The 12,908-nt window shown below is 39.6% G+C and overlaps 1 protein-coding gene across 3 annotated transcripts in view; it reads left to right on the top strand.

The window, feature by feature from the left end:
* Positions 1 to 12,908, top strand: part of LOC141804586 (nuclear receptor coactivator 2-like) — a 72,608-nt gene that overhangs the window by 10,813 nt on the left and 48,887 nt on the right. For 2 of the 3 annotated variants that reach the window (XM_074689091.1, XM_074689093.1), the window contains exon 2: positions 1,041 to 1,106. The gene's annotated coding sequence lies outside the window, so the exon portion shown is untranslated. Of the gene's footprint in view, positions 1 to 1,040; positions 1,107 to 8,294; positions 8,498 to 12,908 lie in introns of those variants that run through there. The other variant, XM_074689092.1, reaches the window with a different exon arrangement.

A 12,908-nucleotide genomic window follows, 5' to 3' on the forward strand; every position in this document is an offset into this window, starting at 1 on the left:
ACACACACACACACACACACACACAATGCCGACTTTAGCAATCAAGATTGCAAGATTCAAGCTTTTCGGCCGTGTTGGCTTTAGAGGACGGAGTTTATGGTTCCTCATGACACAAATCTGTGAAATCCTGTCAACAAATGTATTTAAAGTTGAAACAGGACGCCATCCTGTTTCCATCCAGAGTCATGGTCGCTGTCCAACACGTCGCAGAATCCGGTTAAACATCTTAGTTAGACCATCAGTAGGAACCTGTAGAAACATGAGTAGACCCCACTTTTATGTAAATTGCACAAGGCCACTTTCATGTGAGTCAGAATAATGCAGAAGAAACGCAGCATCAGTGTACACACACTTAGGCCCAAATAGAGTAAAAAGTAGAGGTGGAAGTCGTGTAAAAAAAACTTACTCTGAGGGAGGAAGGCGTGATGATTCACTGAGGAGGACATGTGACATGTGATGTGTCCTTAAACGTCGTTTCACCAGATTGCATAAGACAAGGTGGGACGACGCAGAGTGACAGGAAGCCCTGAGCAGGTAGAGTCTGTTCAGCAGCTTTCAGGAAAATAGGACGTTTGTGAACCAAAGCCAGTGGGAACTCGCTGAACCCGGACCAGCACCACACTGGTCTGGGTCGGCCTCACGGTGTGAAAAAGCCTCTGACTGGTCCTCCCAGGCAGGGTCAGTGTCTGGGAAAAGCAGCAGGTTTTCTTGTTTTTGTGGGCCGGAGTGAGACTTCCAGCGATGTGATGAAACACTGTAAAAAAACTCAAGATTCATCAAACACACTCCCACAGCTTAAAGAGGCTGCAGTGATGCTTCCTACACACAGTCACACACAGTTTGCTCTTGTTTTGGGTCTGATGGTGGCGTTAAGCTGTTAGCATCTCCACTCTCTGAATGAAGTTTGTCAACACACAGATGCAAAGCTACAGATTTAACCGTGTATAAGAAGCCGTCATGACTAACAGCTGTGGCCTCATGTGACGGCCGTACAGTTTGTACAAAAATGTGACGTCTTCTTCCTGTTTTGTGTCTTACAGAAATGACTGAATGTGGTCACAAGGAAAGACTTTGTGGATATTTACCCAGAGTGCTTTGCTTATGAGGTGAGTAAGCACATTTTATTCTGAATATTAATCATTCAAAATGTATTTTTTAAGGTGTTTTCTAGACCAGTCTCAGCACCAGTTAGTTTCGAAACCATTATGTTATTACAAATAGAGGATGAAGTGTATAGAATGGTGTCATCTATATAGAAATTAAACTTAAAATATTTGACATTTTTACATAAACTATTGATAAAGTTATTGTGATCAACTTTTTATTTCAAGTTATACAAAAACAAAGCAGAAAATAAAAATTATATACCTGTGTACCAAAAAATAGCATGTGCAGAAGTCCACAGTTGGATCCATTGGAGACAGGATTGAATTGGAAGGCTCTTATTATCCATGACCCCTTGCTCATTAGTGTTCATGATGAAATATACATACATAGGAAGGAAAAAAAACAACTACTTCTTTGATACTTCAGTCATTTGAGCTCCAACTGCCAAGACGCTGCTTGTGTGGAGCACTGTTGCTGTTGGAGTTGCTGAAATTAAGAGATATGTTTATGAAATAAGTAACAAATCAAAAACAAGCTTCAGTAACTATCTGCATGAGTTCACTTGGAGTAATAATATGTGCATCAAGGAGATAATCTCACATAGGATTCAGGTAACGTTCCCTTAAAAAATGATCATTTAAATTAGATTACAAAGGCCAGGTGTCATTAAATTACACAGAACAATTGCAATAAAACAGTCATGGTGAGTTCAGAAAACTATGTACTGTAAAAAAATGAATAAAGAATAACATTTAATCTATAAAATATATCCATTATTATTTACAACCTGTCTAATCTGCTTTAACTGTTGAATAACTAATTCAAAATGTAGCTATTGACAAACTGCAATTATTATAGCATTAATTTTTTACATTAAATATTGTAACATAGTATCAGTATAAGATCGGTGTCGCCAATACCAGCCTGTATTTTACTCGGTATCGGATCAGGAAGGAAATTGGTGGTAACGAACATTAGGCCACAAAGAACAAACTTTGAGAAAATCTATTTGTTCAAGTGTTTTGGAGCTCGTTCATTACCTTAGTCCATGTCTCAACGACAGAGTCTTTCGCAGCATGAATACAGCAAATGGATTTCTCTAAATCAACTATTTCTGAATAAATAAGGAGCCAAGCCCAAACAGATAAACAATGAGGGAGTGTTCAGTGAGTAGCCACTAGTGCTGTGGACATTCAGTACCAGAGCTGCAGGTGAGCAAGGCAGCATCACACCAAGACTATTGATAAAGATGACAAATGAAAAAGGACCCAATATAAATCCTTGTGGCACACCATTTTTCAAGTTCAAAAAGGTAGAAGACAAGCCATCAGCCTTCATGCCAGCACTTCTCAAAAAACTGTTTTGACATCTGCACAGAAACTGCACAATGCTGAATGTCAACCTGTCAAAATCTAACTGAGTTTTGTATCGCAAATTAGGGCTGCAACTAACGATTATTTTACTCTGACGATTGTATTAACGATAAATCGATTAATCGGCAAAAAAAAAAAGGATGAGAATGCGTAATAGTAAAATTTGCAAATTGTTATTTTAGTTGATGATTATTGTTTGCTTAATGGTATATGCAAAGAAACAACATATTTGAACATAATTAAACTAACCAGATGCTACATTTAGCTACATTTATAAAGTATAAAAAGTGATATAAATGTATTGTCACTTAGAGAATCAACAGTTTGGGCAAAATAATAGAAAATGTTTTGTTATATCACCAGATTAAGAACTTAGTGGGCCAAAAATGTGTCCACAGTACACCCCCTCTGTCCTACCACTATCTGTAGCAGCTAACGCTAATGCTAACATTGGTTTCATGAACTCCTCATGGTTTTCGTCATCGATGAACCCAACAAGTTTGTGTTTTAAGAGCTGGATCATTGCAGTCGTACTACCACCACGCTGATCTGTTTACATGTGACGCATACAGCCCAGGTAGTCTACACCCCAGTCCAGTAGGTGGCGGTAATGCACCTTCACCTGGTTTGACAACCGCTAAATAAGACAAATAAACTAATTATATTAGAATGTTGTAGAAGAACGTTGTTGACGCTTTTACTTATCAATTTTTATCGACTTTACCGATTCGTTGTTGCAGCTCTATTGCTAATATTATAAAAACAGTGAATGAGGATATGGCGACCGCTCCCTCTCTGAAAACGCTGACTGATCCAATTAAACTCCCTCCGTTTCTGCATTTCTGCTCAGACAACAATGAGCACAGCTTCAGGATTACTGCTCTGTGAGAATTTCAGGTATTTGCTGGCCTCTTACTTTTCCCCTCTGCACTGTTGGCTCGGTGTAGAGTAACAGAGAAAACAATCACACGTTTGAACTGCACCCCCTCACAGCCAGGAAACAGCAAAGTTTGGGATGAACAGAGCTCATCACACCTCTGGAAACTGGCGCCGGATCACAAACCAACTCCAATGATTTGTCTGAAAGCGTAAAACTCGACAGGTGGGGCAGCGGTCAGGTTGAAACGCTGAGAAATCCTGCTCCAGTTCACACAGCGAACATTAAAAACTGGTTCTCTGTGACAGCAACAGGCCTGAAAAGCAAACAGGGCATGAAAGTGAAAGAAGAGGAAGAAGTTGTGGTGTGTGTGTGAGAGTGTGTGTGAGAAAGAGAGGTGTGTGTTTTGAAATGACACAGCTGACAAATCCTGTGTTTGTGTGTTCCCCTGTGAGTTTGTGCGTATGTGTTAGCTGAGTGTGTGTTAGCGTGAGTGTGTAACCTGTGAGCACAGCTGCTTCCACCAGCGCTCACGGCTTTTGTCATTTTAAAACTACCCCCCTCCCTCCCCGTGTGTGTGTGTGTGTGTGTGTGTGTGTGTGTGTGTGTGTGTGTTTCTCTCACACACTTTCACTTGTGTTTTCTGCTGTCTCACTTTGTGTGCCGGGCTTATTATGGAGACAGGGAGGAGGCTGATTATGTGAGTGCTGAATGCACAGAAACAGGCTTTAACACACTCTCTCTCAGTCTCTCTGTAAACTCTCTGCTCTGCAGCTTTTTGACACCTTCATGTGGTTTCATTTTGAAAGTTTTTACACTTTTTTACAGATTGAAGCCTGTGTGAGAAGTTTTTATCTTGTTATTAGACAGACAGATCAGTATTTTCTCCATTGTATGAGACAATAAAGTATCATCAGCATATAGACTGACTTTTTTTCGTTTCATGTATGTCCCCTGAAATATGCCACCTTCAAGCTCTTATGACGAGCTTTTAGCTGGTTATGAAACAGCCTAAAATTTTTGCTAATGTCTCTTTATGACTAATAAGACCAGGAGCATTCAGAATCCCCCTTTTTTGTTTGTATTGTACGTCGCTTTGGGCAAAAGAGTCTGCCAAATGAAATTGTAGAATTGTAGAATAACTAAAACTTAAAAAAATGACGTTACCAAGAGGTTCAGTCCGTCAGAAGGAAAGTTGCCTCCCCACTCTTTGAGAGGCTGCAAGGAGAAATAGTTTTATGATTTCAGAATAACGTTCCTCAGTATAAAACTGTAAAGAATTAGGAGATTTCAACATTTTCAACACACAACATCATTAAAAGAGAAATATCAGTACAAAAGGTTCAAGACCCAAAAAAACTGCATTAAAAAAAGACGCGACTCTGCAGTGGTAGTCAACACATGGGTGTTTATATTTATATTTTACTTAGGGCTGAACGATTTTTGGTAAATAATCTAATTGCGATTTTTGGGACCAATTTTGTGATTGTGATTTGGCGTGCGATTTTGTTTGGGAGGGACATCTCTTCGAGAAGCACTAAGTCATTCCATAGCACGACCAACATGTCAAAGGATACTGTCAACTTATAAACATGTCTTTCCTGCAATTTTTGATCGAAAAAGAAACACTGTGAAATTTGGCTGACCACCAGTTGTCAGTAAGAGTAACCGTGTATTAAGGAAGAAGATTAAGGCTACTAAGATAAAAAATAAAATAAAATAAAAATATATATTTAAAAAAAAATTAGAATTCTGAGTTTAATTTTGGAACACCAGCTTTTTTTAAAATAAAAAAATAGTGATAAAAGAAAAAAAAAAAGACTTTTTTTGTCAGTAGCCCTAATCCTCTTCCACAGAATTCTGACTGTAACCTTAAATTTCTTACTTTTTTTCTCGAAAAAATAGTAAGAAACAAAAAATTGGACTTTTTTTTTTTTTTTTTTTTAAAGTGCCCTTAATCCTCTTCTGTAGGGTATGGCTCTGCCAGCCACAGTCATTCTATTGGGAATCTCTGAACAAGTTACTGTATTGCCTTCAGGTCTGTGCACATGAAACTTTTTTTTTTAATTGCAGCCTTTGAAAATTGCATCACATCATATTGCGATGTCGGTTTCAAGTCGATTAATATATATAGATAGACAGATATATAAATATATATATATATATATATATATATATATATATATATATATATATACATATATATATATATATATATATATATATTTCAAAACAAACAGCTAAAATAACAGCTTAGTATTTGCTACATCACTTTGTTACAGTGACACTATTGGTTGAATGCCATAAAGCAGAGCAGGATATGTCAGGAGCTTAAAGCTGGTAGCCAGATATATCAGATCCGGACTCAGTATCGGCAAAAACTCAAAATCGGGCTCGGACTCGGGGGCAAAAACAGGGTCATCCCTACCTAACACTGTACCCTGCAAAGAGCAAAATGCAAAAGCATGCTACAAAAACTCTGGAGACTTCTCTGGACAGACTGAGGTGAAGAAGATTGTCCTGTGAAGGTTACACTAACGCTGAACAATATGAAATGTTTTTGAGCAACGTACGCAGCCATCCAACAATGATTTCTTCAGGGAAGACTTTACATAGATCAGCAAGATAACCACAAAACCACATTCGGCACATACACCAACAGCTTGGTTCAGTAGTAGGAGATTCCAGGTGCTAAACTAGCCTACACGCTAAAACATATTCTGAGAAAATACCCGTCTTACTTTGCAGAATCAGGCTCTGGGTCAAAATGTGCCAACAGAGGGAATTTCAAAGCAGCAGTTTGATCTCAAAAAGCTTAACGAACATGCTCTCTCTGTTTTCAAACACAGCACAGAGAAGTGAAACCAAACCAGGGACGAGGGATGACTCAGGCTGCTGGCGATGCGGTGATGTGCTGCGATCTTTTCAGGGCCTGTGTAGGCTGAGTAGGCAAGGTGTTATAGTAAACATGACCAGCAAAAAGTACAGGGATGCTTCAGTCAGTGGCGTGTGACTGCTTTCTCAGGGTAGACCCCCGTTTCCAGTAAAGAGAAACCTTCACTTACGCTCTTATGACATCACGGTGCTTCCAGCCTCACGCGTGACTCTGCAGATGTGCAGAAAGCAAGTCCCAGATGAACGGTTTTCTGTTAGCATGCTGGGACTGCACCTTTGGGATGGACTTGAAGGAGACGTAGAAGTATCTGCTGCTCGGTTCCAGTATGTTGTGGAAATTTCATAGAGTGCTAAAGGAGGTCATGACCCATCATTCTGAGAAACACTTGGTGAAGAATGCAAAGCGATAAAGAAGTCAGTTACAGGGTAGGGAACAACGTGGCTCGCTGAAGTTGTGGGATTTTAGTTTCTGAGCAATGAAAACAACAACTCCCATGATCCCTTACTTCTTGATCAAATAATGTATTTATCAAGAAGGAGTCAGAGAAATTACAAACTCTACCTATGAAAGCTTTAACAAATTGAAAGTGAACTTCAAATAGAAAAAAAATCCACCCCCCGTACAGTGGGAGCTGATAGTAAAGTTAGCGACTCAGACAGGAGACGTTTTTTGAACCAGGCTGTAAATAGGTTAATTTCTGCTTATGAAATAGTTTTTTTTGGCTTGGTGTGTTTGTGACTTCCTGTACTTCCAGAGCCAGCCTCAAGCGAACACTGGAGAAAAAGCAGATTTTAGTCTCATATTCTTAGACCGGGGGTTGCCGCTTGGTTGAAACATCATAAAATGTGTGCCTTACTGAGACAAACCAAACTAAACCACTTGGTGGAAACAGGGCTTAATCATGGACTGTAAGACTTGCTCGGCTTGAAGTAAGGTCACCACAAAAACTGCTCCCCCTGGTGGCTGGCTGCAGTATAGGTCAAAAAATCCATCTCCCCAGTCATTCCAGATGGGCTGTGGTCAAACTTTAAAAAATGAATACACCTGGTAGAAATGTTTCTCACGTCTGATTGTTGTGGTGATTTGAAGATATCATTTGGCTGTCTTGTATCCAGGTTCTCTTTTTTCTGAAAAGTTTTGTTTTCATTAGTTATACAAGGTTGAAAATGAGGCTTTACATCATGTTTAGCGATGGTTGACAGCTGACGTTCTCGTGTTTTTTTTTTCAGGGATTGTAAAATATGTCAGGAGAGTGGAGTCAAGAAGAGATTAGACTCTCGAAAGAAAAAAATATATATATTTTTGTCACCCAGCTCCACTCAGATTCTCCCAGACTATGGTCACTGGGGATGGCAACTTGAGGCTTAAATCTATCTTAAAACCTGCCTGTGTGTTAATTTTCAACAATCAAGGACTTCAACTCCCCAGATCCTTTGCTACTCCATCATTAAAACAAGTATCATAATATTCTGCAAAGACTTGTAGCAGTAAAAATAACGTACTGTGCCTTAAAGAGTTTAAAAAGTAGCAACAAGTTAGCAATCCCAACAGGATCTGAATGAAAATAGAATATACTATTTGATGAGAATAACCAATAAAAATCTACAGTTTGAGACTCAGACTTCTGCATTTCTAAACAACAAATCCCATGATCCCTTGCTCCAGCATTATTAAGGAGTTTTGAAACCTGTTCCTTGATTTGTTCACTTTTTCAAAGATCCACCTGAATCCTGAGGTCATGCTTGATTAAAAGAAACAAAAGTTAGAGTTTGTGTCAGAATAACTACAAAAAGAAAACTACAGCAGTCTGTGAGAGTCTGAAATTTAACTACAACCCGTCATGTAAATCATTCACAGGCCGACTGTGGCAGAGGGAGGGAGTGTTTCAACACACTGCCTAATGGGAGGGAGGAGTGTGAGTGTGTGTTGTGGGAGGAGACAGGGAGGAGTGTGTGTTGACGCGATGGGGGAGGGGACACAGAGAGGGAGAGGATTTGTGGCATGTAGTTAGTCAGCTGTCATTAGGCGCAGATGACACACACACACACACACACACACAGGGAGGTAATCTCACAGAGAGAAAAGAGAGGAAATACAAACCCAGCGCGCGCGTGTGTGTGAGTGTGTGTTTGTTGTGCTGTGTTGATTGTTTGCATGGTGTGAAAAACCTGCGTGTCAGCCCGGCCGGCATGGGATAGTCGGCCGGCGTTGGACTGGTTATGGACTGGTTTTACCAGAGCAGAGGTAAGTCACCACCAGGTTACTCCTCTGTTCTCACATTTAAAGGGCTGATACGCTGCGTTTGAGGGGCTTTAAAGACAACTTCCACTAAAATGTGACGTGTTGAAATGACTTCTCCTGGTATTTTAATCCTCCTCTCTCAGTGACAACAGGAAACACAACCTTTAACTGCTTTAATCGCTTGTTTGATTGTGTTGAAGTACCTGTTAGTCAATATGGGAGTGGTGTAAAGGCATGTGTTTTAAATAGAAGAGCTGCTGTTTTGTTTACTTTCTGTTGAAGATCACAGCCTGACTGTCACATCAAGAGGAAGATGTTGGTTTAGTTTCAGCTACAGTCTTTATCTCTTCGCTGTTTTGTAAAACATCAGTCTCCCAGGAGCAGCATATGTTGAGTTAGACGTCAGAGTTTGTGTCCTGGTGACCACAGACTGATTGATTTGATGCTCACAGTTGCATGACCGTCTTACTCAGACCTGGACTTTGAGCTGTCATGCATTATTGTGGTTTTGACGGTGTTTGTGTGTGTGTGTGTGTGAGTGTGTGTGTTGGGGGGGAGTGGTTATGAATGACTGGTCTCCCTCCCTCCCACACACACACTAACAGAGTGCACAGTCAGCAGGCCTGTAGCTGTTCTGTCACCTGAGGTCCAACCTGCCAACTGTTTACCCAGTTTGCTTTGCAGCAATAACAACTGTTGTTCAGGCTCATTCAGAAGGAAGCAGGTTCTCAACATGGACAGCCCAGGCTGGTGATGATGAGTCTGCTGTTTGAAGACATTCAAATGTTTAATACACTGAAGAAACAACTCTGTTTCCCTCATCAGCATCAGACCTGCTGGGTCCAGACTTCTACCAGAAGCGTGCTCCTCTGTGAAGCTCAGCTGAAACGTGAACAGTGTGATTTTTTACTAGTCACATCCACAGTTATCGTCATCAGTTTATTTGTACCAAGCAGAAACCTCCAGCTATGAGAAGAAATAAACACTGCAGTTCAGCTAGTGTCCACTTGAGGCTGTAGGGCTACGATTCAAATCTCTCATGATTTTTGGGGTATCGATTCAATTGAAATTGCGACTCTTCAATAATAAATTAACAGACTATATCAGGAGCCAGATTTTCCCAGAAAATGCACATCACATGTGTGTTAGTTTTTTGAGATATATTCAGGGGATCTGATCAGTTTCATCTCATCTCATTTTTTTCCAATTCAGCTCATGTTTATGTTACCATCAACCTGCCAGGGGGTCTGCAGATGGAAATTAGACCAAGGCTATAATCTGACATATTTACATTTGTAAAAATGTGCATTAATACGCACTGTCCCCTTTTTAAAATCAATAAATTACATAAAATAAAATATAAAGATTAATAAATAGATAAGTAAATGAAAAATAAAAAAATAAAAATAATTGAATAAATAAATAAATGAATAAATAAAGAATAAATAAAGAATAAAATTAAGGAGTTAAAAATAGAAATAAAAAAAAAAAAAAATTTGAACAAAAAAAAATCATTTAAAATTATTAAACAAAAAATTGAAGATACAAAAATACATCTATTCTTTCTTCCACCCCTTAAGGCTGGCCCCAGAAGTGTTGAAAACCCAAATACACACCAATTCAAAAAAAAGATAATCTGTTAAGTTAAAATAAACGTGCTGTAGCAAGATTCAAAAAGTGTTTACAGGGTTTTTTAAAAAAAATGTAAATCTGTAGTTTTTAAGATCCTGAGGTTATGAGTTTTTGGTAATTGGGACACACTGTAGCTGTTAGCCTCAATTATGGAAAACTCAGAATCAGACTTGGTGTTGGTGCAACATTTAACAAGAAAATAATACAGAATTACTATCTGTTCACTCTGTAAAATAGAATATAGGGAAAGTTAGGATATAGAATATAAAAATATACAAGTATAAAGAATATTTATAGAAAAATGAAATAATAATAATAAGAAGAAACAGAGGATACAAGGCAGGCGAAGTCAGCATTTCAGATATGGCAACTGTTGACGATAGGCTGAAAACTCTGTATCAGAAACAAATGGGTGATGTCACTGGGACTGTGTTCGTATGTTGTACAGTTTACGGTTTGTGCATGGGAAAGATGACGCAATAGGGGACCTGATGGTGCGTTTCATTTGTACTTGTAAGTCAAAATTTCTTTCTGGGAAGTCGTGGGATCAACACCCCCTCAGGTTTACAATCAAAGATGGCTGCCCCAGGTGTAAACAGTAATTAAGCTCCAGTTATATTCTGCTTTTTTAGAGTTTCTGACAAGTGTTGGTCACAACAAATCAGCCATTAACATAGCATCATTCAATGTTGATACACAGAAATTTTGCTTTTATGGAAAGATTTTTGGACTTGGCAACTAGATGACGGTTTTAGTTGAACTCCTGGCTTCTCCACATTTCCATACCTGCAAACTTGAGAGTCTCTTTGCTTTCTAGGTTTGTTAATCAGCTGTCTCCGTAAAACTCCGCTTGGTGTTGCCGTACTTGTGCGTCACACATCTCTATTATTGAACTTTGAGCAAATGCAAAGGAAGCATCGCTCAGCTCATGTAATTCATGTTGTGGTGGCCGAGTAGGATGACAATTTTTGGCCTGAGCCGCCACGGCCATTTAGAGACCGCTGAGGTTTCTGAAATGATGAACGAGTTGCATCTATTTGAATGTTTGCTCTGCTCAGACTTCACTGAGCATTGAAGAATTCACCGTCCAAAAATGTGAGTTGAAAACAAAAGGAGGCGGATCAGAAAAGATGGCAAGAGAAAACAAAGTGAAAGAATTAAAGAAAAACTATTAAAATAAGTTGGAAAACAGTGCAAATTTGGTTTACAGTCAACCCAAAAATGCATCAATATGCAGATGATGTGACGTTTTATGTACGGGATGATGTATTTCAGGAAAACACTGCTCTGAAAAGTTCATGTTTAATTTCCAAAACAAGGATCATATTAATTAGACATCACCTGGTTCCTTCTTATGGATTAAATAATATCCTACTCACTTCTTTTATGAATGTACTTTGCACAAAGTTTCCTGAAGCTGCTCAGCTCTGACTGTATGTAAATTCCTCTGACGCTCACCGCAATGAAAGCAGATAAGTCAATCAGCCAAGTCGAGGCTGGAGTTTGACCTCCAGGCCAGTAGAGCAACGTGAAACTCCAGCAGTATCTCAAAGTGCTCTTACTTTCATTTTGTGTTGTTTTATAACTGTCCCATAAAACTTGTTTATCTGCTGTCAGTGGAGACCTTAGATCAGAAATGACGTCCAGTTTGGAGGATGGTGAGGCGAACTCCCAAACCAACAAGCCAACCTTCATTATTTTTATTTTAAATCATGATATTATTGTTTTTCTGTCATTTTTTGGACACATTTTGAGCATTAATATATTATCTTTTCAATATGAGCTGAACTTCTAAGTGGGTCATGTGACTCGTCATCTATTTGCTGGTTCAGAGTTCTTAATATAGAGTCTGAAAGAATATTCAAGAAGCGCTTGACCAACACTGCGTGACCCACTTCCAGAGTTCCTGTTTTTTACAGCACTACACCCGGAGCAGGGACTTTTTAGGGGGTTAAACATCCAACAATTTCATCTACGTCCCAAGCCCCTGAAGTGCTTTAGGATTTTGGGGTCAACACAAATGTCCTGTCACATGATCAAAACTTTCCCAGAAACTTTTCTCTGCTTACATCGTAAAAAAAAAAAAAAAGATTGATGCTAATCAGGAGAAAATTCAGTCTTGTGCATTAGCTTTTGGTCCGGTTTGTCCTCCTTTCTGTGTGTTTGTTTTGGCTCCAAGGCAACACGTCCTGGGAGGGTGTTAGTGGAAGTCCGAATGAGCGCTGCTCTGGTAAATTCAGATGGATGGACACGGTGTGATGGGGGCGGGGGTTGGGTTAGCATCTGGGCTGGCATGTTCAATGCTATTGATTTGTGTCTATTATTGATCAGCTGTCATGTATTACATGAAGCTGGACATGCAGAGCAGCTGCTGGGGGAGCAACCCGCTAACCAGCCGTGCAGAGCGGCGAGGTGGTCGTTTTCCAGTCAAACAGCTGATTACTTTGGGTTTTGTGACACTGACTTTGCTGCACCAACAGTCCTCACATGGTGCTTCATGGTGAAAACATGAACTCATACTGTCTTTAAACACCAGTCACTCTGTATCTGTAGGGACAAAGACAGCCGAGGTCGGGGGTGGCTGGTCAAAGTGGGTCAATGTGTACAGCTTGGGTTTTACAGCGACTCACTGCTCAGCACACAGAGGGACGTTTGCTTTCGATTCCAGCATGGTGGTGTCAGAAGTCTTTGGAAACTTCGACAACAATTCAGGAAAAAAGGAGCCAGGGCCTCAGGAGGCAGGGAAGAGTCTGTTTAATGAGTTAATTAATCTGGTATAGAG

The sequence above is a fragment of the Halichoeres trimaculatus genome, unplaced genomic scaffold (genome assembly GCF_033239565.1).
Source record: "Halichoeres trimaculatus isolate MK-OKI-2021-1 unplaced genomic scaffold, fHalTri1.1 fHalTri1_scaffold_15, whole genome shotgun sequence".
NCBI classification, from domain to species: domain Eukaryota; kingdom Metazoa; phylum Chordata; class Actinopteri; order Labriformes; family Labridae; genus Halichoeres; species Halichoeres trimaculatus.